The sequence below is a fragment of the Corvus cornix genome, chromosome 2 (assembly GCF_000738735.6).
Source record: "Corvus cornix cornix isolate S_Up_H32 chromosome 2, ASM73873v5, whole genome shotgun sequence".
NCBI lineage: Eukaryota > Metazoa > Chordata > Aves > Passeriformes > Corvidae > Corvus > Corvus cornix.
In genome coordinates, this window is record NC_046333.1 from 76,956,346 (window position 1) to 76,969,910 (window position 13,565).

Genomic DNA, 13,565 nt, shown 5'->3' on the forward strand with positions numbered 1-13,565 from the left:
GCAGCTCAGAGTGATTTTGTTTGAAAAGTTCTCAAAATCCAGCAGTCAAAGTGATCTCAGTGAGCAGTGTTGTTCTTTCCTTATAATCTGGTGTAACAGCTTCTCTTCTGGTTATGTTAAATTGTAGAATCACTCTTTTCAGCTCTCCTTTTCAAATCTAGATCATTTGTATATGGGGTACCTATCATTTGTACTTCAGATGCTGCTTCTGACCCATAATACATTATAAAAAATAGGCAGGAGCTTTCTTTTCTTTCATCTTGTCATTTCCTGCCGGAGCTTTGGGACTCAAGCACGCTCTGGTTTCATGGCTCACTCCAGGGTACATGTCCTGCTGGCTGGAAGCAAGGTTCCTTTGCACCAGCAGGGAATGTGCCAGGGCTTTCACTTGTATGTTAATTACATTTTTAATACGCTGCCTTAGCAGGTTGGATAAGCAGAGTCTGACACGGTTGCCCCATTCCTGAAACCCTGAATCAGGAGAATGCCATTAATCTTAATTCCGAATAAGGTGTGTTTGGAGTTAAAATGTTATACAAGGTCCAGATTTTTGAATTACTTTTGCATCACCCAGCCTGTCTTGATCCAGACCAGCCTGAAATGGCACAAATTATCCACCAACTTACAGTCACTGGTGTAGTGATATGAATATAGGGGTGTTAGAGGGCAGGAAATCTTTAAAGGAGTAGGGCTGATCTGGCAGGGGACAGGTTGTTAATGTGACACCTGTGCCCCACCAGGATTGGAAGGAGACGTTAAAGGGCATCATTCAGTCTGAATCTTACAGCCACCGCCGGACCATGTGGACGGCTGATGAACGAGCCGGGCAGTGGAATGTTTAGCAGGCTGTGACGACTTTGCACAGAAATAGGAAAATTTATCGCCGGCTTACCACAGCAGTGCCGTACTGCCCGCTTTCGGTGGCGCGCCCCTTCTGTGCACTCCCGCCCCGCTCGGCAGCCCAGCCCTCCCGGCCCCCGGCCCCCCTTCCCGGCACCGAATTTAGGGGCTCGCTGTCACCAAGCTGGAGCCGTCCTTCTTCTGCACCTCAAGCACCAAAAGGGGGGTTTCGCAGCCGCCGCGCAGTTGCCGGACAAGGATATTCCTGTGCCCGAACGCACCGGTTATATCGGTACGGGAGGACAGATGGATGGATGGATGGATGGATCGGTATGTGGATGGATGAATCGCGCATCTGTCCGAGCGCCAGGGCTACCCCTGCTCTGCCGTTGCGCGCAGGAGGCTGCGTGCGGCCCCGAGTGCTGGAGCCGGGGAAAACAAGGCGGGGAGGGGAGAAGGACGGGGGCGGGCGGACGGGCGCGGAGCGGGGCGGGGGCGGGCGGCGGCGCGGCCAATCGCCCGGGCTGCCGGCGCTGCAGGAGCGGCAGCGCGGGGCTCAGGGCTCCGAGGGATGCGGAGCCGGGGCCGGGTACCTCTCTGAGGACGGCGAGCAGCTGTGCCGCCAGCACCGCGAAAAGTCCCCATTTGCTTCTTATAAATTAAAGTGCCTTGTCACCAGTTAGGGCAAGTCAGCCAAGGTAAGGCTTAAATAAAATGCCACTTTAATATGTGACAACATGGATATTTCTGGACAGCGGTGCCGCTAACACAGCCTTCCGAGTAGCGCAAAATATTTTGTGCAATAATGCTATCGTAGTGGGTGCACAACCTGTAATTTGTCTGTGTTAAAGTTGCCGCTTGCACGTAAGCCTTACCCTTGTGGTGCTGTAGAAACGTGTTTGCTTATCCGAGGCAGTTGCAAAGGGACCTGCAAAATACAGGCTTAGAAAGGCAGCGGCGCTCTGTGTATGTGTTTGTGTGTGACCGTGCTCGTAATACCTACAGTTCTGCTCCTTAACTTATGGGGATAAATGTGCAGATGCGTTTTAATGGTGACAGCAGGCAGATTCTTTAGCTCGACTCGCATATGTGAGCCTTTTTTTACCATAAAAACGCGTGCCATGTTGAACTATATGTGAAGAACATTAAGGTTGGTATTTGAATAGCAATTTCAGGGGTTTGGGTCGGTCCCGTTCCCCCCCCCCCCCCCTTGTTTGTAATATTATATGTGATAACTGAGGATTGAAATTGCAGCAAGAGAAGACCTCCTGCAGATTTACCTTTAGCTGCTTGTTAAAGCTTATGCAGTCACCTAACTTTACTTTGTGTAAAGGGCACTGTAAATAATGCACAGGCAGAAATAAATCTTCTCTTGATTTCCTCCTAGCCCACCCCAATAGTACATTTCCTAATGAACAAAAACTGTTATGTGCCTTTAGTTCACACCACATTTTGACTGATTGAACTGTCAGTGGTCTGGAACTGGGTGCTTTGGCAAGCAAGGAGTTCCTCAGGATGACTGCCCTAGTGTATATCTTTGAAAACAACATAGTCCTGAACCTGTGTGTGTATGTGTGTTTCTGTGAGAGTGTACATGAGTGACAAGATACAAGGAGGACAGGGTACAGAAGCCAATGAAATGTGGCAAACATAGATGTCTGCATGTATTTCTCTGACTGGATTTCTGTAAAGCAGTATCAGCATTTCTTATATTTTAATGTAGTTTATAATTCAGATTAGGGTTTGGGATAAATTCAATTTCACATGCATCAATGCCCCATTAGTTTTTCACAGTCAAAAGAAATACAATGGAAAATACAGGTAAAATTATGACTTCAGTTAACACAGGTGAAAAAATCACTTCAAGGTACAGAATTTATTTTTCATTCCGAGACACTAAGCATAGCTCCTTCATTTCCAAGTCTTTACTTCTATGCTGCAGTCAACCATACACAGTTGTGTGAAAACACTGAAGCCTTCCTTCTGCATAAATTATCCTTCTACTGAATAATAGTAAATGTTTGTTTTCAGGGCAAATATAAAATTAATTTAAAAGTTTGGCACATGCTTGGCATTTTGCCTAACTGTAAAGGTAAGAAGATTGATTTAGAGAAATAACCAAAAGGCTTCCCTAACCTACTTCACTGCCTTTAACAGAATATTTCATTTCATACTTTTGTGAAGAAGATATAGTATGGTATAGTTACCTAATGCAAATTAAGGTGTGGCTCTTTTTTTTTTTATGTATACCTATGGAAAAAGTGTAATACTCTTCTTTTGTAGTTAAAGTTACTAATCATCCTACTTAAAGACTACGATAAATAATTTTTTTTTTCATTTCTCTTTAGAAAATGTCAATCAAACAGAAAACAAACAAACAATCCAACCAAAAACCCCACAAAACAAATCAAGGAAACAACCAAACCAACCCATTTACTATTACCTACTTTTTTAAAAAATGTCAGGAGAAGTAGTGTGTCAGGCAGCACTTTACTTTAAACAGGAGCAAATCCAGTGCACAAGCGTGGCTTAGGGGGCACTGTGCTGCTGACTGAACCATTTACAGATGAGATTCAAAACTAAATGCCTTCCACTTGCAGGTATTGAAGATCCTAGAAGACTTTCTCGGATAGGATTGCTGACTCTTCTATTAGGACAAAATACCAGTCAAAGTTTTTATACTTTGCACAGTTTAATTCCTCAAGTAGCTTAATTTGAGAGCATTGTTCTTTACTACCTACATTAAAAATGTTGTTTAGTGTTTTTGTCCTGCAATGCAGAGACTGTAACTCAGCCACTTCGTTGGTGCATGCTGTGCTAATTCATGGTAGTAGTTCTGGTGAGCATATGCAAAGTTATAAAACAACTGGGGATAAATGTCTTCAACATCCAAAATTAGTGTATGAGGGTGCATGTGTGCACACCAGAGAAGCACAGTTGTTGCTGCACCAGTACTGACATTCCTGTGGTGCATAAAATTTACATAATACCCTTCAGGGAATAATCTGTACTTAAAAGTGACTATATATATTTTTTTAAATAATTTTGTCTCTGAACTCTTAAACATTTAAGATGTGAGCTCTAAACATTAAAGATATGAGGAATTGAACTATTAGTTCTCAATATGGTTGTTTGGAAGATTTCAACCTTTATCTCTGGCTGATAAATGAAATTTGAAAGGTATGAAAAATTCTGTTAACCATAGCTCCTGCTCATGGTTAAGAGCTGCAGTTCTGTTAATACAATTAGTGCTAAAAATTATCAGTCTTATCAGATTAATAAAACCAGCTAAATACCAGTGAGTCATCTGTTCCAAGTGGATGAACATGAGCTCCTGTTTGGACAGCTAACAGCTAGTTAGCCCTGGCAGACCTGTCCTGCAAAGAGGCCTAAGATAAACCAACCATCAAGACACCATGGGGCACAGTTTCTTTGTTTATAGGCAATGCAAAAAAAGGGTGACCACTGACATGGCAGGCAGGGGATAAAATACATAGTAAAACCCACCCAACACCACAAAGGGACTGTATTTATAGAAGAGATTCTAACCGTCTTCTCCTAGAGGGAAACGATACATGCGTGAAGGTCATAAGAAGAAACTCCATATGAAAACCCCAGCATAGCCTACAAAGGTTTATATAATCCAGCATGTATATCTCACTAGCCTTAATTATTAGAAAACTTATTTTACATGGTCAATAGTGCTGTAGTTTAAATAGTATGTGTATAGTCTGGTGATAAATCAGGGTGAAGTGCTTACACTTCATCATATACTTGATGGGCAGTCTTGGAAACGTCCCTGAAGCGCTCTGTAACTTCATGTATGACATGAGCATTGCACAATAATAATAGAATGAATATTGCATGACACTGTTTAAAAGAAATGCTGCAGAACCTAATACTGAAGTGTTACTGTCCCCATTACTCTATTCTTCAGTTTTGAATTATACACAATTTTGCTATTCATTTCCAGCAAACGAAGCTACATGGAATTTGGAAATTCAAAGAATGGAAGTGTAATTTTTAAGAAGCTTCTGAACTGAGAGCTAAAAAAATCATGTATCATATAAGGGAGAACAAAGATTGGCAGGATAAGATTTTTTTTCTTCCCAGATCAGGTTTTATCAGAAAAACAGTTCATACTGAAATGTTTTAAAAGATGCTTTTAATAATGTACCATTACTTTTTTTCTTTTTTTTTTTTTTTTGACTGGTTTTTATATTCACAAGAAGAATCAACAGGATTTAAAAGAAACCAGTTTGGGATTTGAAAGGAGTAAATAAGACAAATCTCCTATTTAGGGGTTGTTTTTATGTGGAGGAAGTTGCTGTTTCAGGTTTGTTTTGGGTTTTTTTTTTTTATAAATCATGTCTTTGTGGATTGAACATAACCAGAATAACATAGTCATGTAGCTTTATAAGTAATTGAAAAGCAACTTGGTAGCATTTGCACATCTGCAGTCCTTATATAATGAAAATACATTCAGCGGTTGCTTGAGGCCTGGAAGAAATGCAGTTTTGCTTTATGGCAATTGTCATTTTTATTTTTGTGGAATTAGTTCAAACTTGGGCAGAGTTAAAGCTGGGTTTATTATCACAGAATAGACAAAGCATTTTTTTACAATTACAGACTTTTCTCCCCACTCCTTATGAAATTGCTTGCTTCTTTTAAGCAAACCTTCTTGAAAAAGGGAATATATTTAGGTCACAGACATATTATTCCATTCTCACTTCACCTTACCTAGATTTCGATATAATTTATCCGGTGCTTACATGGACAAATTTCAAGGCTGTTTATGAAGTGTGGTGTAAAAATACCCAAGCTAGCTGAGGTATCAGCTGCATTTCTACCATAGGACTGTGGTGATCTGTGACACTTTTGTTCTTTGTAGTACTGCACAGACTAATGTAATATTGAACCCTGAAATTGCTCCGCAAAAGATATCAGCCACATTGTCTTGACTTAACAGATGGGATGAGTGAGGCAATAGGACCATCAGGCTTTTCCTTAGGAGAGTGTTGGATGGAGAAGTGGGAACTGCCATTTCCTCATTCAGGTCCTCTCTTAGATGGGGACAGTGAACTGGGCACTTGCAAATCAGATATCTTCAAGTTTTTCATGTACTTCAGTTGCTTGAACCGTTCTTGGAGAAATCTGTCTCTCCTTGGTAGTGATATAGAAGTACACACTTCAATATATGTGGTTAAATACTTCGTAGCACGTCTTCTCCCTGTGCAGTATTCCTGTTGAAAACAACCAACTCTTTATTTGGTTGACTCCTGGTTTTGGCATTTCCAGGTGTATCATAGAATCATGAAATGGTTTGGATTGAAAGGGACCTTTAAAGAACATCTAATCCAACCTGCTCTGCTCTGCCACAGGCGTAGTCATCTTTCACCAGACCAGGTTGCTCAAAGCCTTGAACACTGCCAGAGATGGGACATCCACACTTTCTATGGGCAGCCTGTTCCAGTATCTCCATCATGAACTGTATTGTTTTATAATTAATTGCCATTAAGCCCTCAGAGCACAGTTGTTGGTATATATATGGTATGCGTACACATACACACATATTCTTTGAGACGGTACAAAGAAATTAATAGTAACTTTTCTTAAAAAAAGTTACAATGTTTGGAACTCTTAAAAGCATGTAAAAATTACTAGTAACATTGTTTGGCACTAGACTTAGCAATTTTTTGACCAAAGTCATCTTATGTTCACAGATGGGAATGTGCATTTTCCTAATTATATTAAATTATTTATTTGAATTCTATGATCAGTCAACTTAACCAAATCAGTAACATATTGTTATAAAAGTTATACATTTGGATTTGAATACTGTCTACTTTACATCTTGCTCTTGCTGGGCGGTGGGAAAGCTGTGAAGGAAAATCTTTTGTTTCAAGAGATATGATTGCTTTCATTTTCAATTATTATACTTTGCCCAGAGAAAATAATCTTGTTTTGTCTTTTACTTGTGAACAAAATTTATATATTGGGCCATTGTTTGAAGGATGTTTTAGCATGTTACTTCATATTGGGGTGAAATTTCTCAGGCTTGTATTCGGTCAAACTTTCAGTCATGTTCTGCTGTTGATGATATGACAATAGATAGAATAAGTAATTTTTTAAAATAGCAGCATGAATACAATCTCTATAATTGCAGGGCAAGCATTTGAGGTATTCAGAGCCAGGTTTGAGACTGCCTCAGTGTATCCTGTCCTATGTGTAAGGTACAAGTGTTCCTTCAGTAGAGAACCTTCCTATAATTAGTGAAAAATTTAGTAGTTTAGCAATTGTCTCAGGCCAATAATGCTGCTATTAATTTTCAGGGTGTTGGAGTGCGTATGCATGTGTTTGTGCATATTTGAAGGAAAACAGTTGCTAAAAGGGAGCTAGTTCCTTTAGTTTGTTCAATAGCGAGAAAGATTTCAATTGACTGTAAAAAGGTATTTTTAACACTGATGTATTGTATTAGCACCTGGGAAGTGCTGACTGTTCTAAATGTAAAATCTTAGCTTTCAGGAGAGGTGAAATAAAACTAGGGCATATAAACAGCATTTTAGCATGTTAGCCATTAACTGCTCATGGCAACTGCCAGTGTTTAAAAATAAAAGGGAAACTCATTTCTGTCTGGATTACAGTCCTCAATCACTATTTCTTGTATGTTTTACATTTGGTCTTTCAATAAATAATAAGCTTCCTTACTGGAGTAATAAAATCAAGAGAAAAGCTACGCCTCATTTATTACATGCAATTTCCACACATTTTGCTGATGAAGAAAATTTGTTATATATTTGCTGTCCATTAAAGCATGAGTTCTTGCATTCATATTAGGGAATTTGAGCTCAGAGTTATTATCTTGACTACTCAGCCTAGAGAGATCTTAAATATTTTTCTATTTGCATGAGGGAAGGTATAAAATAATCAGTTCATTTAGCATTGTATGTTAAGTTGGGTTTTTGTATTTTTTTTTTTTAAGTTATGAACCATCTAAGAAACTTCTTCTAGAAAACTGGTGAAGTATAATGATCATTCTTATATTCATTCATTTTCAATGAATGCACAACTAACACTTTGAATCCGGTGCAGCTTTGTACTAGGAACCCTTCTAAGTGGTTTTGGGAAATATCAAAACAACCAGCAAGCTAATATGTTTTCAAGTGGCAGTCAACATTTCTAGCTGGTTGAGCTTCTTTCAGTGTCAGGTAGACTGCCAGAGTATTCACAGTTACAGTTGATCCATACAAGGTCTAGCGTTTCCTAAACTGGATTTATTTGTTATCTTGTGTATTCTCAGGGCAGCTATTCAAGGCATACAGTTCCCTGTGCATTAACACAGTGGGTGCACCAGAATTGTCCCAAGCAGCAGCAGATAGTTACTGATCCTGCAGCAGATGTGACCTGCTGCCACAAGTCTCTTCAAGCAGCAGGTACCTCTTCCCAGGTGTTTAGCAGGCACGTTATGGGCATGTAGACTGTGCACAGCTCTTAGATACGGAGTGGGTCCCCAGAGCTGACTGAGTGCTGTGGTTCATTCCCCAGCTTGCTGCTGGGACATAAATGCTTTGACTTGACAGTGCATGTCACTTGTGTGCTATAAATTGGACAGTAAGTTTCGAGGGCTTAGGAGGAATGATCATGTTACATGAATATTTTTCTGGAGGAGGCCTTTGCATTTCTCAGATACTACTCAAACAACTGCATCTTTCTGATACCAACCATGTTTTAAACTATAATGGAAAAACATAATGTTGGAGACCTCTTGCTCTGTTAAGTAGGAGTTAGTAGATGGATATGTATTACCAGAGAATCGATCCTCGGAGAACATAGCGGAGCTTATGGAGAATGTATGCAAAAATTATTCAGCCAACATGTGGCTGCTTTTCTCTAGAACTTGGGGGTTTTATTTCCTGAGTTAATTTTCTGCTGGATTAGAGAGCTATGTCATTTTATAGGAAGGTTTGTCACATTCTAGATCTAAAGCCGAGAAAGTTGGGGAACCAACAGGGGGGATGAAGGGAAAGAAAACTAGGGCAGCGTTTTTTTTATGATCTTTCTTTAGCCATTAGGCAGATGAATGGAAAAGATGACCAGAGGGATGTTCCTTTGTAAGGACCTTTGATAAGTAGCCTAGATGAAAACCTATTCAGGAGGTTCATAAATACCTCTCAAGGAAAGCCAGAAGGAAGACAGTTGACTATGTAGCCTTGCATTGTGACTTGAAGGCTAATGAACTTGAGCTCTTTCAGACTAAATAGGTCAGGTGATGGCTGATTTCCTAAAGCTATTAATGCCTACTGTGCTACTGAAGCCAGTTTGGCTTATGTTACATTATGGTAATGTGTTTGCTATGCTATGTCATATCAATATACCTATAAGTTTTCTAATTCTGAACTGAGACAGGAGATGTCCCCATTTATGTTTGTTTGGGATTTTTTTGATATTTTTATAATGAAAAAGAGGTATAACATTCTTGAAATGCAGTGAGTTTCCTCCATAGGACCATGGTGTGATAATTTTACTCATTATATTATAATGAGCACTTGCTGTATTTATTGTGGAGCTTAATATATTTTAATTACTGTTGTGACTCCCCTGCAGAGCAAAACTTAAGTGTGTCTCCACGTACATGGTTCACTTAAATGAATTTCTTACAAGTTTTGGGACTTGTGAGCACATACTTATTTGCAATATACAGCTGTAATTTTGCTTTTAAAAGCAGGGTATTTCTTAACTTTGCAGAAATCCCAAAACATGGATGCTTGTATATTTAGCATTCATATTTTATACCAGGTGAAAGATGAGTGGTTTCATTAAAACACTCTTGTATTAAAGGGCAGCTTGTAAATTTTTTGTTTGGGATTGTGGTGTATTCATTAAAATTATAGCTCATGAATTAATGTCATTTGGTACTCGACCCCCCCTCCAAATCTGCACCTTTTAGATTCAGGTTTATATTTTTTGAAAAATATTAGTCAATATTAAATAGGTTTATTGAATCTGCAAGCTAATTAGAGGAACTCTAATACAGAATTGGTTTTTGTCTTCTGAAGATTGTCAACATTCTGGCAACAACACTGTATTCAGAAAAATGAGAACAGGGAAAGGAATGTCATATGAATTGACTTGTAGGCAAGGTCTTTAGCCTGTCAGTCTATGTAGTCAATCTTTGTAAATTGCTGGTGATCTTACTGTGACACCAAAGATTTTTATAATTACATTTCTGCAATGTCTACATACAGTGTTAGCCCTGAAGGAAACAGTTTGCTCCTCTCTATGCTTTCATGATGTTGCCAGAAAAGTCAGATTCAAAATGAGGTAACTGCCAATTCAGAAAACCACTTCATATTTTTAAGTCTCAATGTTGATAAAACAGTATTTTTCAAACAAAGTTGTTTATCTTTTGCAAAACCTGAAGGCCAGCTTCATTTTCTTTTTCTAAAAACTGCAGTATTAGTAAATTCAAACTGATAGATAACTCTTTAATCAAATCATTCTGTTCTTTTCTGTACTCTTTCTCTACTGTGTCACTTTTATTTGAACATCTTTTACCACCACCAGAGACTTGCAAACAGGAATTTACTGAATTTATGAGTACACAGCAATTATTTATTTTCTGATAGAAGCAGTAGATAGGTAACCGACTCCCAGGCAGAATGTTATAATGCCTGACTACTCCAACATGAGGTCCTACGGAGTCCCTGAACACCAGACAGCTACCACTCAGGTAGGTAATTGTGAACCTCCATGGCATCTGCAGATGGGGCAATTGTTATTCCCTCTGAGTCCTTGCCTTGCCAGTTCCCCACTTTTTCCCTTACACCTTTACACTTTTTTATGACTTTTTCATTACTGCCAACTCTGTATTTTCACTCCTGTCTTTATGTTAGCTGTAGCTACATTAAAGGTCCAAGTCCTTTTGCTCCATTTTTGTAGAGTCCTGACATGAGAGAACATCATATTTGGAACAAAGTTGGACTTAGAATAATTGCAGAAACAAGGAACTTCCAATGGATAGTTTAAATAAAATTTGGCCTCATCCCTGCTGTAACTGTGAATGTACACTGTCTGCAGGAAATGGTAGCTTATGGACTGCATGTAATTACTGGCCTGTGAAGCTCCTGTCTCCTATGTATCTCATGCCAGTAAAAGGATGTGCTGTGTACCTGATGTGCAATTCTGCTGACCAATTTTAGCAATTGATTAAAAAGGGCAGAAAGCAAAAGACAGAAGAGATGAAATAATGAATTCAATAAGGAAATAAAAGTATGTCATTTAAGAAAGAGATTGAAACCTTTTTTTTAGCATATGATACAAGAAAAGAAGGCATGACTAAACCTGTTTTTTGCTCCTCTTGAAGTATTGTTCCAGATTATTGTAGGAAAGGTGTCAATTAGAGTCAGCTCCTTTATGCCTTCTTATCTTTTTCTTTTCACAAGAAGATGTAGTTAGTTTTACAGGTTGCCACATAATGAAGTTGATTTTTTCCCCCTCAAGAAGCTATTTATGCAGTAGATATCTTACTCCTAAAGAGGATTACAGGCTTAGACCAAATAATCAGGGTTTGTAAATACTTTTTATGATATTATAAGCAAAATACTATCTATTGAAAATTATACCTATCTTCTGCTTAATTTTGGCTCACCAGGGCAAAATATATTTGCATATTGAGTTGGCTCTCAACCTTGAGATATACTGAGATCCTCAGCCAAGAGCCTCAGCTTTTTATTGACATTTCTACTTAAAAGCACAGAAAGAACTTCTGCAATGGAGGTGGATTCTGTTGGTATTAACCTTCCCATCATAGAGCCCAAAGGGCTTCTGCACAGCTGCCATGATTATTGTAGCCTGGATAAAGTGCACCAAAAATTTGTCTTCAGGAAGCAGGTCTTTGCAACAAGGTTGACATGAGGACTTATTCAAAAGCCTTCTTCAGATGTTTGTATCTCATTTTTGGATGTAGGATACAACTCTTGTCCTATCTGCAACAGCTGTAACAGTAGTGCTGGAATAAACTTTACAGATTTAGGAAACTGTTTCTCCATCCAGTTGCTACTTTTTATGATAAGGAGGTTTCTTCTTGCTATAAGGACTAAATAAATTTTGCATGTCAAATCTTTACGTAAACTGGGGGAAAGAGCCCTACTAACCAGACTAACTTTTCAACATTTGAAATAGATTAATGTTTTTTCCACATAGTATTTCTTATAGCATAGCCCAGTTGAAATTCATCAGTTTGGTGTGGGGGTTTTTTGGGTGGTGTGTAGTTTTTTTCTTTGTTTGGTTTTTTTGCCTTCTCTCTGTACAATTTGCCTTAAAATGATGGGTCTTTTTATATGTGTTACATGTTACCATGCAGGTATTTCCTTTGTCTTTGACTCTGTTCCTTGTTGCATAAACACATCCATTAATTTTTATTTGGTTACTCTGCAAGTTGTAAATAGCTATAACAAATACACCATTCCCGGGTGTAACACCTCAAAAATATTGCTATTGAGTAGATTCCCAAAGGCCCTGTGAGACTGGTATCTTAACATTTATTCAGTCTGATCCTCTACAGTTTGCACTTTTTCAGTTCAAAAGACCACATAATTCTGTACTGCCTACAGGCATGAGAGATTGGTTTTTCTCACAAGCAAAATGAATAGGTATTTTCAGCTCCCTCCATTTTGTTTAAAGTTTGTCTTTGAAAGCTTAGGATGATGAATTTGAGATTTCCTTTCAGGCACATGCTTATTTCTTTCCATCACTTATATTTTAAGGTTATACTTTTCACTCCTTATTATTCAAGTGCAGTAGAGGTTTATTGAACTCTTCCTTGTCAGATAGTACAGACAGACTGCAGTACTTCTCCTTTTGAAGACCTTTTTACACCTAAAGTGGCTTGTGGTATCTTTGATGTTGCCTAATTGGAAACTCAGAAGTGAAAAAATAAAATAACTGAATGAAGAGATGATCAGCAGACCTAAGGTTGTACATAATCTAATTTTGCTTTCAATCATTCTTTTATTCTTATTCCTTACAGTCAGGTAACCCTCTAATACTATTGCTTTATTTATTTCTATCATCCATTCCTCCGTTTGAGTCTCTCAATTATCTGTCTCCCACACATTGAACAGAAGCTCCCGAATTTGCATTTGTCTTCATGGTCCCTCTGAATCCATCTCAAACCTTCTAACTGGCCTTCTTTTTAATGACTTGTCTTTCTTCAACAGTTATTTTTTCCTGTCTCATCTACTTCTCTCTCCTAGTTTAGGCTTAAGTTTCTTAGGACAGGAGTATCTCTCTTAAAATTCTCTAAAAATACACTTCACACAGACAGCTCAGCAGAAGTCTTGCATCTGATTTGGGATTACCCAGTGCAGTGATGCAGCCTGGCTGCCAACAGTCACATGTAAGAGCATGTGGGGATCTGGTGGGCCATGAATTATGGGTGAAAAGTCCCCTTACAGCAAGGAAGGCTTCCTGGTGGCCAGGCACAGAACCAGGGTTGGGGCACGGAATTGTCCTCTTCCATTGCAGTGGCACAGCTGTGCCAATTTTGCAGTGCTCCAAAACAAGAAGGAGGTCAACAAAATATAGTGATGAGTGGGAGGCATTGAGGTTCTGGAGGATGTATTGCCAGGAGACAAGAGAAAGGGCACTGTAGGGAGCTGGTTGCAGCAGTAGAGGAGTCACAGCCAGGCTCCCCTGGGAGGTGCACAGCAACAGAGCAGGGGACA

The 13,565-nt window shown here is 39.0% G+C and overlaps 1 protein-coding gene across 5 annotated transcripts in view; it reads left to right on the forward strand.

Annotated features, from left to right (window-relative positions):
- The window catches only part of CDH18 (cadherin 18), a 522,337-nt gene that overhangs the window by 277,197 nt on the left and 231,575 nt on the right, over positions 1-13,565 (forward strand). The window contains exon 1 of one of the 5 annotated variants that reach the window (XM_039548868.1): positions 1,373-1,538. The exons of the other annotated variants lie outside the window; for them this stretch is intronic. The gene's annotated coding sequence lies outside the window, so the exon portion shown is untranslated. Of the gene's footprint in view, positions 1-1,372; positions 1,539-13,565 lie in introns of those variants that run through there. 5 annotated transcript variants of the gene reach the window in all.